The sequence below is a fragment of the Dipodomys spectabilis genome, unplaced genomic scaffold (assembly GCF_019054845.1).
Source record: "Dipodomys spectabilis isolate Male_0828 unplaced genomic scaffold, ASM1905484v1 ptg000496l, whole genome shotgun sequence".
Classification (NCBI taxonomy): domain Eukaryota; kingdom Metazoa; phylum Chordata; class Mammalia; order Rodentia; family Heteromyidae; genus Dipodomys; species Dipodomys spectabilis.
The window spans coordinates 745,218-764,415 of NW_024871173.1; positions in this window are offsets into that span (position 1 = coordinate 745,218).

A 19,198-nucleotide genomic window follows, 5' to 3' on the forward strand; every position below is an offset into this window, starting at 1 on the left:
TACCCTCCACCATGCTGCCAAGATGGACCGCTAAACTCAACTCCTTACCCTCCACCATGCTGCCAAGATGACCAGCTAAACCCAACTCCTTACCACCCACCATGCTGCCAAGATGACCAGCTAAACCCAACTCCTTACCACCCACCATGCTGCCAAGATGACCAGCTAAACCCAACTCCTTACCACCCATCATGCTGCAAAGATGGACAGCTAAACCCAACTCCTTACCACCCACCATGCTGCCTAGATGGCAAGCTAACCCAACTCCTTACCACCCACCATGCTGCCAAGATGGTGCCAGTAACCCAACTCCTTACCACCCACCATGCTGCAAAGATGACCAGCTAAACCCAACTCCTTACCACCCACCATGCTGCCAAGATGGACCGCTAACCCAACTCTTTACCATCTACCATGCTGCCAAGATGGCCAGCTAACCCAACTCCTTACCACCCACCATGATGCCAAGATGGTGCCAGTAACCCAACTCCTTACCACTCACCATGCTGCCAAGATGACCAGCTAAACCCAACTCCTTACCACCCACCATGCTGCCAAGATGGACAGCTAAACCCAACTCCTTACCACCCATCATGCTGCCAAGATGGCCAGCTAACTCAACTCCTTACCACCCACCATGCTGCCTAGATGGCCAGCTAACCCAACTCCTTACCACCCACCATGCTGCCAAGATGGCCAGCTAACCCAACTCCTTACCACCCACCATGCTGCCTAGAAGGCCAGCTAACCCAACTCCTTACCACCCACCATGCTGCCAAGATGGTGCCAGTAACCCAACTCTTTACCACCCACCATGCTGCCAAGATGACCAGCTAACCCCAACTCCTTACCACCCACCATGCTGCCAAGATGGACCGCTAGAGGGGGGACCAAGATGGCGACGGGGCAGTAGGGAAACGCCACAGCTCTCTCCAACCAAAAAGAGAGTTCGAGTTCCAACGCTTAATCTCCCCAAGAGACCGACAACAACAAAAAGACGAACACTCAGAGAAAAACCAGAGGTGGAAAATAACAAAAAAAGAAAGAGAGGAAAAGAAGAAATTCAGAACAGAGAAGAGCGAAGACCCCTCCCCCAACCTTTACTGGCCGCGTGGCAGTGCGCCAAGCCACCGGCCAGCCGGCCCGGCGGGGGCTGCCGGAGCCACAGAGACACAGGGGGCTGCTTCCAGATCAGCAGGTACCGGATTGCAGAACAGCGGATCGCCAGGAACAGAGAAACCTACCAGCCGGGAGTCTCCACGAGGATCCCACCCCCACCCCTCACTCTCCACCAGAGCGGAGAGGCTCCATCCAGCCAAAGCCGCTCGGCACCAGCAGCGGCACCAGCAGCGCGACAAAGGGACCTGTCGGCAGACCACCCGTGCGATCGCAACGAGCCGGCGGGGGGCCGCCCAACCCAGCCCGCAACCACCCCAACTGAACTCGGATTGCAACAACAACTGACGACCTACAGGGTGAGTACCCCACAGGGGACAGTGAATCCCTCAAGGGAGAACAGAGCTGGAGGGAATCCCCAGACCCTGACCTAGACTCCCTACCCCAACACCCGGACCACAGGACCCACTAAAACCGGGAACTGTTCGAGAGCTCCACCAGCCAGTGGAGCACACTCTGCTGGCCAGGCCAGAGGAAGAGTGCCCCTGGAAGGGAGCTTAAATGCCCAAGCCAGGAACAGCGCCCCTGGGTCAAGACTACCAACAGTAGAAGAAATTTGAACTGTGTCCTACAGGCTGCATAACCTAGGTGGTATACACATTAGCACAGGCCTAACGAGCGCGCTCCAGGCTGGGGCCGGAACCAGGCCCGGGGACCCGGTGCCTGAACAACACAACCAACTCCTCCCAACTGAAGTAAAAAGCTGAGCATAAACCCGGGAAGCACGCCTGTGACAACAAAAGACCTGGAGGCTCAGGGCAAGAGAAGCCCAAACCCCACCAAAACTCCACCCATATACCCTAGGCTGGGAATTGGGCAACACAGGCTGCCAGCACCTGATAGTAAGCAGGAGCTCAGGTTGATTAGGCGGCTCAGCAATAGAGTGATAGTCTTGGACGTATGAGGCCCTGGATCTGATTCCTCAGCATCACAAAAGCAAAAAGGGTCAGAAGTGGTGCTGTGGCTCAAATGGTAGGGTGCCAGCCTTGAGCTGAAGAGCTGAGGGACAGCACCCAAACCTAGAGTTCAAGCCCACAACCAGCCCAAAACAAACAAACAAAAACACATCAGGAGCCCATAGCAGACTCCAGTATTTGGGAGAGTGCATCCAGAGCATCTGATCTTCCCAAGAGCACCCGCAGGAGCAAACACAAGCAGTCTAGGCTGCTCAACCCTTCCAAAGGCGGGAATTGCCAGCAATCTACAGCAGAGAGCTGAGAATCCTAAGTAAGTCAGAATAGCAGCTGGAAATAGGCTCCCAACAGAATCCAGATCAGGCACAGACTCTCTCTACCAATACAGAATCAGCAATCAAGCAAAGACAGACACACCAAAACAAAATTGAAGAGCAGTCTCCTGAACCCCCATGCGAAAATCACAGAGAAAAATCACAAGGTTTACCACTACCCAGGACAGCAAGCTCACCTCAAAAGCCAGCAGCCATGGGCTGGGAAGGTGGCTCAGTGGTAGAGTGCTTGCCTTGCATGTATGAGGCCCTGGGTTCGATTCCTCAGCACCACATAAGCAAAAAAAGCAAAAAAAAACAAAAAAAAGCCAGCAGCCATGCAGGGGAGAGCCCCAGTGGGAGCAAAGCAGGAATGGAAGACAAAAGCTACATCCAAGGGTTGCTGGAGGCAATGACTCAAGAAATAAAGCGAGAAATGGATCAGAAATTGAAAGAGCACAAGGATGAACTATCAAAAGATATACAGGATATCAAACAAAAGTTGGATGCAAAAATAGAAGCTGCACAAACCTCAGTAAGAAGTGAGATAAACGCCAAATTAGAGGTAATGCATACTGATCTCACCTCATTGAGAGGTGAGATCAGTACTCTGAGAACCAACATTGAATCCATAAAGGGATCCATTTCCTCCATGCAAACCACAATAGAAGCCACGGTCAACAGAGTGAATGAAATGGAAGGTAGAGTGTCAGATACAGAAGACAGAATACACCAACTGGACCAAAAAGTGACAGATATGGAAAAATCACTCAAATTAAACCAAAGGGAAATTCAAGAGCAAGCAGATAATGCTAAAAAATTTAACCTTCGCATAATCGGAGTGGACGAAGGTGAGGAATTCCAGAGCAAGGGAATACAACACCTATTTAACAAGATAGTCAATGAAAATTTTCCCCACCTCAAAAACGACCATCTTAACTACATCACAAAAGCTTATCGAACACCCAACAAGCAAGATCCCAGGAGAAACACTTCTAGACACATTATAGTAAAAATGATGGGTCTGAATAATAAGGAAACAATCCTGCATGCAGCAAAAATGAAGAAGGAGCTATACTACAACGGGAAAAAAATTAGAATCACTGCAGATCTCTCCACACAAACAATGAATGCAAGAAAAGCCTGGGAAAGCACCATACGAGCCCTGAGAGCCAATAACTGCCAACCCAGACTGATATACCGGGCAAAGCTAGCATTCACATTCGATGGAGAACTGAAAACTTTTAATAGCAAAGAAAAACTAAATGAATACATAAACATTAAGCCAGCATTACAAAGAATTCTAAGAGGGGGGACACAACCTGAAGAAAGCAACCAGGAACTGGGACCTGCCCCAAACAGGCATTACTCAAAGTCTAACTGAGCAAGCACAGGAGGAAAGGAAAGAAGAAAAACTTAGGAAAACGGAATGGCAGGGACAACAATGCATCTCTCTATACTTTCTCTTAATATAAATGGGCTGAATTCGCTAATTAAAAGAAAACGAACTGAGGACTGGATCAGAAAACAAGACCCATCCATCTGTTGCCTTCAGGAGACCCACCTCTCAGCCAAACATACAAACAAACTCAGAGTGAAGGGGTGGAAAAGGATCTACCAATCAAATGCCCCCAGTAAGAAAGCAGGTGTAGCTATCCTGATATCTGACAAAATAAACTTCTAATTAAAATCAGTACAGAAAGACAAGGACGGACACTACATATTAATAAAGGGAACAATCCAAGAGGAGGATATAACCATCATCAACTTATATGCCCCAAATATCGGTGCACCCAGATATCTCAAACAAATGCTCTCAAACTTACAGAATAAAATAGATCCCAATACGATAATACTAGGAGACTTTAACACGCCACTCTCACCAAAGGACAGGTCTACCAACCAGAGGATTGGCAAAGAAGCTACCGAATTAAGTGAGGCCATACTTCAAACGGAATTAACTGACATCTACCGAGTATTTCACCCTAAAACAACACAGTACGCATTCTTCTCAGCAGCTCATGGAACTTTCTCCAAAATAGACCATATCATAGTTCATGCAAGGAACTTAAGCAAATACAAAGGGATCGACATAATCCCCTGTATCCTATCTGACCACAGTGGAATCAAGCTAGCTCTCAATAACAAAGCATACCGCAGAAATTTCTCTAATACATGGAAATTGAACAGCACACTCCTTAACAACGCCTGGGTAACAGAAGAGATCAGAGAAGAAATAAAGCATTTCCTACAACTCAATGAAAATGAAAACACCTCACAAAGAAACTTGTGGGACACAGCAAAAGCAGTCCTGAGGGGCAAATTTATTGCCCTCAGTGCCTACATCAAGAGAATGGAGACAGACCAAGTAAATAATCTCATGTTGCAACTAAAACAGCTAGAAAAACAAGAAAAAATGGGACCTAAAGCTACTAGACGAAGCCAGATAACCAAATTAAGAGCAGAGATTAACCAATTAGAAAATCAGAAAACCATAACCAAAATAAACCAAACAAAAAGCTGGTTCTTTGAAAAAATAAACAAAATTGATGGCCCGTTGGCAAGATCAATTAAAAAAAGAAGAGAGGAAACCCATATTAATAGGATTAGGGATGCCACCGGAAACATCACAACACGTACCCAAGATATCCAAACAATTCTAACAGACTACTTTCAAAAGCTATACTCTCTAAAGGAAGAAAATCTGGCAGAAATGGATGCATTTTTAGAGAAATACAAGTTACCCAAACTGAGCAAAGAAGAAGTTAACCAATTAAATAAGCCAATATCCTATAATGAGATACAGGAAGCTATCAAAAGTCTTCCAACAAAAAAAAGCCCAGGACCAGATGGATTCACAGCAGAATTCTATAAGACCTTTAAACAAGAACTAATACCCATACTCCTCAAGCTCTTCAGAGAAACAGAGAAGGAGGGAGCTATCCCAAACTCATTCTACGAAGCCAATATCACACTCATCCCCAAACCAGGCAAAGACCCAACCAAAAAGGAGAATTACAGGCCAATTTCCTTGATGAACACAGATGCAAAGACCCTTAACAAGATTCTAGCTAACAGAATCCAGAAACACATAAAAAAATAATACACTATGATCAGGTAGGCTTCATCCCAGAGACACAAGGATGGTTTAACATACGTAAGTCAATAAATGTAATCCAGCATATCAACAGAGCCAAGGTCAAGAATCAACATGATTATCGCCACAGATGCAGAAAAGGCCTTTGATAAAATTCAGCATTCATTCATGCTAAAAGCTCTGGAGAAAATAGGAATAGAAGGAACATTTCTAAAAACAATAAAAGCCATTTATGACAGACCAATAGCCAATATTATACTTAATGGGGAAAAGCTACAACCAATCCTCCTAAAATCAGGAACAAGGCAAGGATGCCCACTGTCTCCACTCCTCTTCAACATAGTCCTAGAACCCTTAGCCAGGGCAATAAGGCAAGAAAAAGACATTAAAGGGATCCGCATAGGGAAAGAAGAAGTTAAACTATCCCTTTTTGCAGACGATATCATACTATACCTCCACGATCCCAAAAACTCCATCCCCAAACTTTTAGAAATCATAAGTCACTTCGGCAAAATAGCAGGACACAAAATAAACCCACAAAAATCAGTTGCCCTCCTATACACTGATAACGTACAGGAAGAGAGGGAAATAAAGGGAGCAACCCCATTCACAATAACCTCCCAAAAAATAAAATATTTAGGAATTAACCTAACCAAAGATGTAAAAGAACTATTTAATGAGAACTATAAAAAGTTAAAGAAAGAAATTGCAGAAGACACTAGGAAATGGAAAGACCTCCCATGCTCCTGGATAGGCCGACTTAATATAGTAAAGATGGTGATACTTCCAAAACTAATATACAAATTCAATGCAATTCCTATTAAAATCCCAATGACGTACATCACTGAAATACAGAAAACAGTCCAAAAATTTATATGGAACAACAAAAGACCTAGAATAGCCAAAACAATTCTAGGGGATAAAGACAATATGGGAGGGCTATCCATGCCGAACTTCAAACTCTACTACAGAGCTATAATAACAAAGACAGCATGGTACTGGCACAAAAACAGACCCGAAGACCAATGGAACAGAATAGAAGATCCAGAAATAAATCCACAGGCCTACAGCCAGCTGATATTCGACAAAGGAGCCAAAGACATACAATGGAAGAAACACAGCCTCTTCAACCGCTGGTGCTGGGAAAACTGGGCAGCCACATGCAGAAAACTAAAAGTGGACCCCAGCCTATCACCATGCACCAACATCAACTCAAAATGGATTAAAGACCTTAACATTAAACCTGAATCTCTGAAACTACTGCAGGACAGAGTAGGAGAGACACTTGAACCAATAGGCACAGGAAGGAACTTCCTGAACAGAGTCCCAGGGTCACAACAAGTTGGAGAGAGACTCGACAAATGGGACTACCTTAAAATAAAAAGCTTCTGCACAGCTAAATCTATCACAACCAAGCTAGAAAGACAATCAACTAATTGGGAAAAAATATTTACCAGCAATATATCAGACAAGGGGTTAACATCCTGTAATATACAGGGAACTCAAGAAACTAATCCCTCCCAAACCTAACAAACCAATTACTAAATGGGCAAGGGAACTAAAGAGGGACTTCTCAAATGAAGAAATAAAAATGGCAAAGAAACACATGAGGAAATGTTCATCATCCCTGGTGGTGAAGGAAATGCAAATAAAGACAACCCTGAGATACCACCTTACCCCAGTCAGAATGTCCCACATCCACAAATCAGCCAACGACAAATGCTGGAGGGGATGTGGAGAAAGAGGAACCCTATTACACTGCTGGTGGGAATGTACACTTATACAACCACTTTGGAAAGCAGTCTGGAGGGTCCTTAGAAAGCTAAAGATTGACCTCCCTTACGACCCAGTCATACCACTTCTAGGCATCTACCCTGAACAACAGGAACCAAGATACAAGGACACGTGCACCTCCGTGTTTATTGCAGCACTGTTCACAATAGCTAGGATATGGAAACAACCCAGATGCCCCACCACAGATGAATGGATCCAAAAATTGTGGTATCTATACACAATGGAATATTATGCAGCCATTAGAAATGACAAAATAATGGCATTTGCAGGGAAATGGATGGAGCTAGAAGGAATCATGTTGAGCAAGGTAAGCCAAGAACGAAGAGACAAACGGTACATGGTCTCCCTGATAAGTGGATGCTAAATCCAAAATGTTAGGTGATACGACAAAACTAACAGGACTTAAGAAACAAAGAACTCCCGCTCATCTGGTTGAACCACTACTAAATATCCCCATGCTGCTGACCACAAATATGGTATATAACATGTGAACACTGTTATATATTACAGACTGTGGTAGACAATTTGCTCCAGGGAAGTTAGAATGAACTTGTAACTTTGAAAATATGTAATCACTTAATCACAATCAAAAAAAAAAAAAAGAACATCGGGGAAGGGAGGGAGGGGATGGTAGGGGGAAAACAATGGAGGGGGTAACAATGTTCAAGAGGAAGTGTACTCATTACCTCACTCATGTAACTGTAACCCTCTGTATAGTATCTTTACAATAAAAAAAAAAAAAGATGGACCGCTAACCCAACTCCTTATCACCCAACATGCTGCCAAGATGGTGCCAGTAACCCAACTCTTTACCACCCACCATGCTGCAAAGATGGCGCCACTAACCCAACTCCTTACCACCCACCATGCTGCCAAGATGGTGCCAGTAACCCAACTCCTTGCCACCCACCATGCTGCCAAGATGACCAGCTAAACCCAACTCCTTACCACCCACCATGCTGCAAAGATGGCGCCACTAACCCAACTCCTCCTTACCACCCACCATGCTGCCAAGATGGTGCCAGTAACCCAACTCCTTACCACCCACTATGCTGCCAAGATGACCAGCTAAACCCAACTCCTTACCACCCACCATGCTGCCAAGATGGACAGCTAAACCCAACTCCTTACCACCCACCATGCTGCCAAGATGGCCAGTTAACCCAACTCCTTACCACCCACCATGCTGCCAAGATGACCAGCTAAACCCAACTCCTTACCACCCACCATGCTGCCAAGATGGTGCCAGTAACCCAACTCCTTACCACCCACCATGCTGCCAAGATGGTGCCAGTAACCCAACTCCCGACCTCCGCCGCGCCCTCAGGTCTGTGCCTGGAGCGGAGCCGGACGGATAGGACTTCGGGGCTCACTCCGACCTGCGGCCGACGTGGGTCTGAGGCACAGGACCGGGCCTCCGGGCGGTGGGCGGGCGGGCGGCGCGGCTGCCGGAGGGGCGCCAGGCCCAGGCTGACAGGGACGGGCCTCGGACCAGGGCCGGAGCCGGGGTCGTCGGGGACCGGGGTCAGCGCCGACCCTGCGGGCCGCACTCCGGGGCTGACCCGAGGCTCGCGCTCCCACGCACGGGAACGCGCACTCACCATGTCGGCCTCGGTCCGACAGCCTCGCAGGGAACCACGCGTGCGGACGAGGGCGCAGAACGCGGCGAGCCGCCGTCTGGAGGCCCGCGGAGGAAGAGCGCCTGCAGGGTCCCGAGGAACGAGGCCGGCGGCGAGCCCGCCCCTCCGCGGCCGCGCGATTGGACGACTCCACCCCGCCGAGCCCGCCCCTCGGCGGCCACGCGATTGGACGACTCCACCCCGCCGAGCCCGCCCCTCGGCGGCCGCGCGATTGGACGACTCCATCCCGCCGAGCCCGCCCCTCGGCGGCCACGCGATTGGACGACTCCACCCCGCCAAGCCCGCCCCGTCGGCGGCCACGCGATTAAACGGCTCTGCCTGGAGGCCCGTACTGGACGGGACTGCGCCCAGGACCAACGGCGAACCGACGGCGATAACGTGCGAATAACGTGATAACGCTGGCGCGGAGGGCCCGGGGCGGAGCTGTGGCTCGCGTGGTAGAGCGCTCGCCGGGCCGGGACCCGGAGCTCTCCTTGAACGGGTCTTGCCCGCGGTCAGGGCCAGGCCTCGAGGCGGCGGACACCCGGCCGGTCGCGGGCCCCGCTCCGCGGCTGCGGCCCGGACGCTGCGGGCCGGACGCGGGCCCCGCTCCGCGGCTGCGGCCCGGTCGCTGCGGGCCGGACGCGGGCCCCGCTCCGCGGCTGCGGCCCGGTCGCTGCGGGCCGGACGCGGGCCCCGCTCCGCGGCTGCGGCCCGGACGCTGCGGGCCGGACGCGGGCCCCGCTCCGCGGCTGCGGCCCGGACGCTGCGGGCCGGACGCGGGCCCCGCTCCGCGGCTGCGGCCCGGACGCTGCGGGCCGGACGCGGGCCCCGCTCCGCGGCTGCGGCCCGGACGCTGCGGGCCGGACGCGGGCCCCGCTCCGCGGCTGCGGCCCGGACGCTGCGGGCCGGACGCGGGCCCCGCTCCGCGGCTGCGGCCCGGACGCTGCGGGCCGGACGCGGTGTGATTGACTGGCCCGGCCTTTCCTTACCCCTGGCGCTCACAGTGACGTCCTGTGTGATCACGCGGCCACGCTGTGAAGTAAGGCGAATAAAGGGTTTTAAAGACTGGTACCCTCCCATTAGTATCAGGACCAATTGTCCTTCCACAAAGCAGTCTTTGGGCCCCCGGTGAAGGAACACCCCCTTTACCGGATGAGGTGATGGAATCCGAAGGAGTATTTGATTAGAAGGAATAGCTCACCGGGCGCTGGTGGCTCACGCCTGTCATCCTAGCTACTCAGGAGGCTGAGATCTTAGGGTCGCGGTTCAAAGCCAGCCCAGGCAGGAAAGTCCGTGAGACTCCTATCTCCAATGAACCACTAGAAAGCCGGAAGTGGCGCTGTGGCTCAAGTGGTAGAGTGCTCGCCTTGAGCTGAAGAGCTGAGGGACAGCGCCCAGGCCCAGAGTTCAAGCCCCACGACCGACAAAAAAAAACAAAGATTTACATTTTCCTGCCATACCTTGAGCCCATTCATACAGTTTTCCCTTTTGCTTCAGAATCTTTCATTTCTGACACACTCCTTCGTTTGTTTTCTTGGTCGTGGGGCTTGAACTCAGGCTGTGCACTGTCCCTCGGCTCTTCAACTCATAGCACTCTACCACATGAGCCACAGCACCACTTCTGGCTTTTTCTGCTTATGTGGTGCTGGGGAATTAAACCCAGGGCCTCATGCATGCAAGGCAAGCGCTCTACCACTGAGCCACCTTCCCAGCCCCACTCCCTTGTTTTTAATCCTTTTCTTGAACCCTGGAGAAGTATTTTGTGTGTGTGTGTCCTGGGGCTTGAACTATGGGCCTGGGCATCATCCCTGAGTTTTTGTGCTCAAGACTAATGGTCTACCATTTTGAGCCACAGAACCACTTCAAATTTTCTGGTGATTAATTGGAGAAAAGAGTTTCACAAACTTTTTTTGGTCAGCCATGGGGCTTCAACTCGGCCTGGGCCCTGTCCCTGAGCTCTTCAGCTCAAGATTAGCGCTCTACCTCTTGAGCAACAGTGCCACTTCTGGTTTTCTGGTGGTTAAATGAAGATAAGAGGCTCATGGATGTTCCTGCCTAGGCTGGCTTTGAACCACTATCCTCAGATCTTAGCCTACTGAGTAGCTACAATTACAGACATGAGACACTGGCACCCAATGATTAGTGTTTTTTAGGTTTGTTTTTGTTTTTTGTCGGTCGTGGGGCCTGAACTCTAGGCCTGGGCACTTGTCCCTCAGCTCTTTAGCTGAAGGCTAGTCCTATACCACTTAAGCCTCAGCCCTACTTAAGGCTTTTTCTGCTTATGTGGTGCTGAGGAATCAAACCCAGGGCCTTATGCATGCAAGGCAAGCACTCTACCACTGAGTCACCTTCCCAGCCCCATGATTAATCTTTTTTAAACCCTTTCAAAATATTACTTATAGAACCTCTCCCTATGGGAGAAGAGGTGCCTCTGTCCATGCCCAGTGATGACATAGGCAGATGTTAGACACGGAGGCTTAAAAATGACAGGAAATGGAATTGGGAATAAAATGCCCCAAGTGGAAAGTAGAGTTGTTAACACCCTGTCCAAAAGAAAAGCGAGCTAAAAGTCTACCCTGTAATCTAAAGCAGAATTAAAGGTCTACAGCAAAGAAAATATCAGATCGATGCAGAAACTATCACAATTCCATTGAAAACTTGATTTTGTTACACAATTCTATATCCAGGGCTACTTGATTTTTAGCAATTGTTCATATTCTAGTAGCGTCTGACCGGATGCAGGTTACAGACTAAGAAAGGCCCTGAAGCTTCTCTAGAACTCCACCTGCCATTACAGTCCTTGCACTGATGAAATGAATTAAACTGTTAACCACTTATTCATTTTTTTCTTTCTTTTTTTGGTGCTGGTACCGGGGCTTGAACTCAGGGCCTCGGTACTGTCCCTGAGCTTTCATAGTTAAGACTGATTAGCACTCTACAATTTAAGTCACAGATCCATTCCAGGTTTTTGGTGATTAATAGGAGATAAGAGTCTCACAGACTTTTCTGCCTGGGCTAGCTTTGAACAGAAATTCTCAGATCTTAGCCTCCTGGGTAGCTAGGATTATAGGCATGAGCTACTAGTGCCTGGCTACAATTTACTTTTATCTTTAAGACCTCAGAAATGCTATTTATATTGTGTTTCCTATCACTTTCACTGGGAACTATGATGTTAAATATATTTCCCTTTTTGAACAATTCATTGTGGCCCAGCGCCAGTGGCTTAACACGCCTGTCATCCTAGCTACTCAGAAGGCTGAGATCTGAGGATTGTGGTTCAAAGCCAGCCCTGGCAGGAAAGTCAGTGAGACTCTTATCTCCAATAAACCTCTAAAAAACAGGAAGTGGCTCTATGGCTCAAGCATTAGAGTGCTTGCCTTGAGCTGAAGAGCTGCAGGACAGTGCCCAAGCCCAGAGTTTAAGCCCCAGGACCTTCAAAAAAAAAGAAAAAAGAAAAATTCATTGTGGGGCTGGGAAGGTGGCTCAGTGGTAGAGCGCTTGCCTTGCATGCTTGAGGCCCTGGGTTCGATTCCTTAGCACCACATAAGCAAAAAGAATAAAGCCGGAAGTGGTGCTGTGGCTCAAGTGGTAGAGCGCTAGCTTTGAGCTGAAGAGCTGAGGGACAGCGCCCAGGCCCAGAGTTCAGGCCCACGACTGGACCCAAAAAAAAAGAAAAAACAAAACAGAAAAATTCATTGTGATCCCCTGTTTTGGAGACCCTATGTCTCAAACCCTTGCCAAAACTGTAGATTTGTCCCACATACAAGAATATAAAAGGTTAAAAGGAAAATCCAGTTATAATTACTTCCACAGACTCCATGCTATTTTTCAGGAAAATCTGGTTTTCCTGTTGACCCTGAAATGAGAACTGCCTTAAATTCAGCTTATCTTACTTAACAAGACAAAGAACTGTCTGTTCTAGTTAAGAAAACCAAAAATAACTGGGAAGTCCTTTTCATTTACCAGCTTATATTCAGTGCCAATTAATTTGCCCAATTTTTTTTTTTTTTGAGTCCAGTCATGGGGCCTGAACTATGGGCCTGGGTGCTGTCCCTCAGCTCTTCAGCTCAAGGCTAGTGCTCTACCACTTGAGCCACAGCACTACTTCTGGCTTTTTTCTTTTTGCTTATGTGGTGCTGAGGAATCAAACCCAGGGCCTCAGGCATGCAAGGTGAGCGCTCTACCACTGAGCCACCTTCCTAGCCCCTAATTTACCCAATTTTTGAATGAAACTAAATAAAGCTAATAAGTAGCTTCAAGCTCCCACCATTATAAGCTACATACAAATCCAAAAACAAACTTGAACAGCTCTAGCATTGCTATAAACCAGAGACTGGAAAAACAGCTGTCTTCCAGGAAATATTTCCAACACAACCTAAACTCATTGACTCTGAAATGTCTTTCTTTGTTATTGTTTTTGTCAGTCATGGGCCTTGAACCCAGGCCCGGGCACTGTCCCTGGCTCTCCAACTCAAGGTGAGCGCCCCACCTCATGAGTAGCACCGCCACTTCCGGTGTTCTGTGGTTCATTGGAGATCAGAGCCAGGGACTTTCCTGCCAGGGCTGGCTTCAAACCGCGGTCCTCAGATCTCAGCCTCCTGAGTAGCCAGGGTGACAGGGTGAACCCCCGGCACTGGCTGACTGACATGTCTGAAGATAGATGGTGGTGGGAGCCAAGGAGCCAACCAACCCCGCAAGACCAGAAGTGGCACCACGGCTCCCATGGTGGAACACTGGAGGGCCTGGAGTCAGCTCCTGGAGTTCAGGCCCCGAAAGAGAGGGAGGGAGGGGAAAGGCAGAGACGGAGAGAGGGGGAGAGGGAGAGAAAGAGGAAGAGAGGGAGAGAGAGGGAGAGAGAGAGAGAGAGAGGGAGAGAGAGAGGGAGAGAGAGAGAGAGGTATTATGCCTAGGTCACAGGACCCCCACCAAGAAGACCACTGAGAGTGAGAGTCAGACTTTACAGCTGTTTTAAGGTTTTATTCAAATGAGCTGCAGCTCAGGCCTCGACCTACACTCCGACACAGCAGAGCCTAGGAGGAGAGCCCGAGCTAAACATTTGCAGGGGTTATAAAAGCACACAACCAACCAGGTGTTTGGATCACCACCACGTGTTGCTCTGCCAGAAACAAGCACAAGTGGTCACTGCCTCAAAACTTTAACCCTTCATTCCCCCCTTTGACTTCTGGTCCTGAGACACAATCTTGTGGCTCCGGCCCAAAACTAAACTCCAACAGCTCTTAATCTTGAATGTGTATAGTCCCTCTCTGACCTTAGCCATACTATTAAACAACAATACCAATAACAATCAGTTCATTTTTCTTTTCTTGAGGCGTATGCGAAGTGGTTGGGTAGGATGCTTGGAGACTTCCCATGTTTCCCCACGGTCGTCCAGGGCAAAGGGGTCAGCTGGTCTGGCGTGGGAGCAGTGGATCCAAGCAGCAATGCCATCCACCTTAAGGGCAGTAGGTGTAGCCAGCAGCACCATGTAAGGTCCCTTCTACCGTGGTTCCAGAGATCTCAAGTTGTGCCTTCGAACAAACACCCAGACCCCTGGTTTAAACAAATGGAGGGTTGGGAATAGAAGCAGAATCATATAATGCTCTAAGCTGGGGCCACATACTCTTATGCACCAGCTGTAAATAGTCAAGCTTACACAGAAATTCAGTATCATCCAAATCAGCAAGCAATTCAGTCTGAAGGCTAGGGATAATGGGTGGAGAGTGTCCATACATTATTTCAAAAGGAGTAAAGCCAAGCTGATAGGGTGAATTTCTTACTCTAAACAGGGCAAAAGGAAGCAGCAATACCCCATCTGTGTCAGTCTCCAAGGCCAATTTAGTTAAGGTCTCTTTTGGAGTCTGATTCATTCTTTCTACCTGCCCTGAACTCTGGGGTCTATAAGCACAGTGCAATTTCCAATCCGTCCCTACTGCCGCAGCTATTCCCTGACTTACTTTTGAGACGAAGGCCGGTCCATTGTCCGACCCAATGGTGGATGGGAAGCCATACCTGGGTAGGATTTCTTCCAGGATCATCTTAGCCACAACGTTCGCAGTCTCATGCTTTGTTGGGTAGGCTTCAACCCATCTTGAAAAGGTGTCTACAAAAACTAGCAAATATTTATATCCAAATTTTCCAGTCTTAATTTTTGTGAAGTCTACTTCCCAATACACACCTGGCCTATCTGCATGGAGGCGAGCTCCTTTTGTAGCCGGTTGATTGGGGGCATTGGTGAGCTGACAGGCTTTATAAATTTTTAACAATGTCCTCAATGAGTTGATTTCCTTGCCTAATTTTTACTTCTGAGTGTTGGAGCAAGTCCTGCATTTTTCGGGTTCCCATGTGAGGGGCCTGATGGATTCTCTTAAGAATCCCCATGGGCTGGGAAGGTGGCTCAGTGGTAGAGCCTTGCATGCATGAGTCCCTGGGTTCGATTCCTCAGCACCACATAAGCAAAAAGAAAAAAAAGCCGGAAGTAGTGCTGTGGCTCAAGTGGTAGAGCACTGGCTTTGAGCTGAAGAGCTAAGGGACAGTGCCTAGGCCCATAGTTCAGGCCCCACAACTGGACCCCCCACCCCCAAAAAAAGAATCCTCTTGCCCAATCTTTGTGACAAGATAAGTTTCCCCTCACCAGTTTTCCACCAGTCTTTATTTTCTTCTCTGCCTGGGGATTTATAGGCCATGGGAATTTTCTTTTTCCTTTTTTTAATTTTTATTTTTTGGGTCTGGTCGTGGGGCCTGAACTCTGGGCCTGGGCGCTGTCCCTCAGCTCTTCAGCTCAAGGCTAGCGCTCTACCACTTGAGCCACAGCGCCACTTCCGACTTTTTTTCTTTTTGCTTATGTGGTGCTGAGGAATCGAACCCAGGGCCTCAGGCATGCAAGGCAAGCACTCTACCACTGAGCCACCTTCCCAGCCCCAGGGGAATTTTCTTTATCCCCTCCAAGTCTTCTTGGGAGTACTGAGGCTCAGGAGGCAAAGCTCATGGCCCTGGGTCTACTAGAGTCAGTACTTCCGCTCTGGGCTGGAGGGCTGCCTCCTTAGCTGCCTGATCGGCCAAGTTATTTCCTTTGGTTATAGAATCAGTTCCCTTTTGATGGCCAGGGCAGTGCATAATGGCAATATTTGCTGGTTCCCATATGGCCCGGATGAGGCAAGCATACCGACTGTCCATATAAATGTTTAGTCTCTTCCCTTTTCTCATTTGTAGGGCTTTTGTGAGTGCCACGAGCTCTGCTCTTTGTGCAGTCATTCTCTGGAGGAGTGCTTCTGCCCACACTATCTCAGTGTCCGTGGTGACTGCTATGCCTGAGTACCTTTTTCCATCTTGAATGAAACTGCTGCTGTCTGTGAACCAGGTATGCTCGACATGCAATAGTGGCGAGTCCAACAAGTCTGGCCTCTTTTCCTTGGCCCGGTCTCTCATTTCACGCTCCATTTCACATTCTCTGTCCTTCCTTTCCTGTCTTTGCTCCTCTGTCTCTCTCTTATTGTAATCCTTTTCCACCGCGGCTACTAGATCTCTAATAGACTTTTCACCAAGTCTGTCTAGAGCCTACAACTTTCGCTTCATGTCTGGTACAGCTTGATTTATATAGGCAAACATAATCATCTGAGCCGACTCCTGGGTCTCAAGATCATATGGGGTATATTGACTAAAAGCTTCCATGAGCTGCTTAAGCGGACTTTCACTTCCTCCCTGTCTAACATCATAAACTTTGGCCATATTAGTAGGTCGGTGAGCCACCGCTTTGAGACCTGCCAACAGAGCCTGGCGGTAGACGAGGAGTCGCTCCCTACCTTCAACTGTATTGTAGTCCCATGTTGGTCAGATCTCAGGAAAATAGGGAGCAATCAGGGCAGGATCCATGATGGGCGCTCCTGTGGGGCCAGGGATGTGTTTCCGGGCCACTTCCTGGACACGGTCTCTCTCTCTTCGGTGGTAAAAAGGACCTGCATGTGGTACTGAGTTATCAAACCCAAGGCTTCGTGCACACCAGGCAAGCACTCTACCACTAAGCCACCTTCCCAGCCCCTCCACCTATTAGTTTCTGACTTACAATATGTTGAATGCTGGATATACATCTTACCCCTGGAAAGGGGAGAAGGCGAAACTCATTTAAATCATGTAAGTTCAAACAGAGCCAGGTGCTGGTAGGTCATGCCTGTAATCCTAGATACTCAGGAGGCTGAGCTTTTGAGATCTTTAGCCTCTGTTTGAAGCCAGCCCAAGCAGAGAAGTTCATGACTCATATCTCCAATTATCTAGAAAAAAAAAAAGTGGAGGTGTGTACTAAGTGATACAGCAAAGAAAGAGCATGAAGCCCTGAGTTCAAGCCCCAGTACTGGTGCATGTGCACACACATGCATGTGTGCACACACACACACATGCATGTGTGCACACACACACACACACACACACACACACACACACACACACGTCCAAACACTACTCATCAAAGAGGAGGAAAATGAAGGTTTTCTCTATGATTAACCCAAATCTGAGGAGGATGTGCTCCTTGGCATTCTCAAGATTTTTATGATTCAGCAAGAGCAGATGGAATTTTACAATAAACTTTTGCATGCCCACCAATCAGGTTTCTACTCTCTGCCCTTGCTGGCATACCTACTCCATTGCTTTACAACACTACACTCAACACTGTTGTTCAAGGTCTCCTTACCTACCTACCTGTAGTATAGGTTTAGTACATATTGGATGCTCTATAACTTTGGGGGGAAATTGTTGCCAACAAGAAACACATCTTACTGAAAGAAAAATAAAGGCTTTTTTGGTTCAAAGACAAAAGAAGATCTGAGCAAATGACCCCTGAAAGCAGGCAGTAGTAGCCTACCTACATACAGACTTCAAACTAAAATCAGTCAGTGAGTGGTGCTGTGGCTCAGGTGGTTGAGCATTAGCCTAGACCTGAAGAGCTGAGGGACAGTACTCAGGCCCAGAGTTCAAGCCCTACTATTGACAAAAAAGAAAAAAGGAAATTGCTTTCATAAAATGAGTAGAGCTGGGCACTGGTGACTTGTGCCTGTAATCCTAGCTACTCAGGAGGCTGAGATCTGAGGATCATGGTTCAAAGCCAGCTGGGCAGGAAAGTCCGTGAGACTCTTATCTCCAATAAACCTAGAAAACGGGAAGTGGTGCTGTGACTCAAGCTGTAGAGCACTCCCCTTGAGCTGAAGAGCGCAGGACAGTGCCCAGGCACTCTAGTTCAAGCCCCACGACCAACAAAAAAATGTTGGCTCTTTGGAAAAATAAGATGGATAAACCCCTAATTTTACCAAAAAGAGACCAAGAACTTAATAAAATTAGAGATGATAATTAGGATATCACAAAGAAACCCAAAGGATCATGAGAGAATACTTTTGATTTTAGCTTGTTATATAGAAGAGAATTTCATTGTTACCTAAGAAATCCTTGAGTATGTGTTTAAGCTGGAAAATATGTAAGAAAAATGTCTAGATACAGTTGATTTGCCAAAGAAGATTAAAGAGAATACCACTTAAGCAGATTAATAATCTCCCAGCAACATACCTGACTTCTACCCCTTGCTAGGTAGTAGTAGTTATGATAACCCAGAGACATGCCTAAAGACAAATGTATACTATATATATACTGGTATACTATATATATATAAATTTTTGCCAGTCCTAGGGTTTGAACTCGGGGCCTGGGCCTTCTTTTGCTCAAGGCTAGCAGTCTTTCGCTCTTCCACTGCCACAGTGGTCACTTCCATTTTTTTCTGTTTATATGGTGTTAAGAAATTGAATCCAGGATGGGAAGGTGGCTCAGTGGTAGAGTGCTTGCCTTGCATGCCTGAGGCCCTGGGTTCGATTCCTCAGCACCACATAAGCAAAAAAGAAAAAAAAGCCGGAAGTGGCGCTGTGGCTCAAGTGGTAGAGCACTAGCCTTGAGCTGAAGAGCTGAGGGACAGCGCCCAGGCTGAGTTCAGGCCCCATGACCGAACTCAAAAACAAAACAAAAAAAAAAGAAATGTAATCCAGGGCTTTGTGCATGCTAGGCAAGCATTCTACCACTAAGCCACATTCCTAGCCCTTAATTTTAACTATTTTAATATTGAACCTATTTGAAAATTGACATCCAGCCTCATAATTTGCATCTCCTTCCAATGTGCACTTGTTTACATTATCAAGGTTCTGTGCTTGCTAACCAGGCACCAGTTTCCTTTTTCCAAATTATTGTACCATAGCTTGAACTCAAGGCCTAGCACTTGCTCGGCTCACTTATTCTACCACTGGAGCCACACCTCTA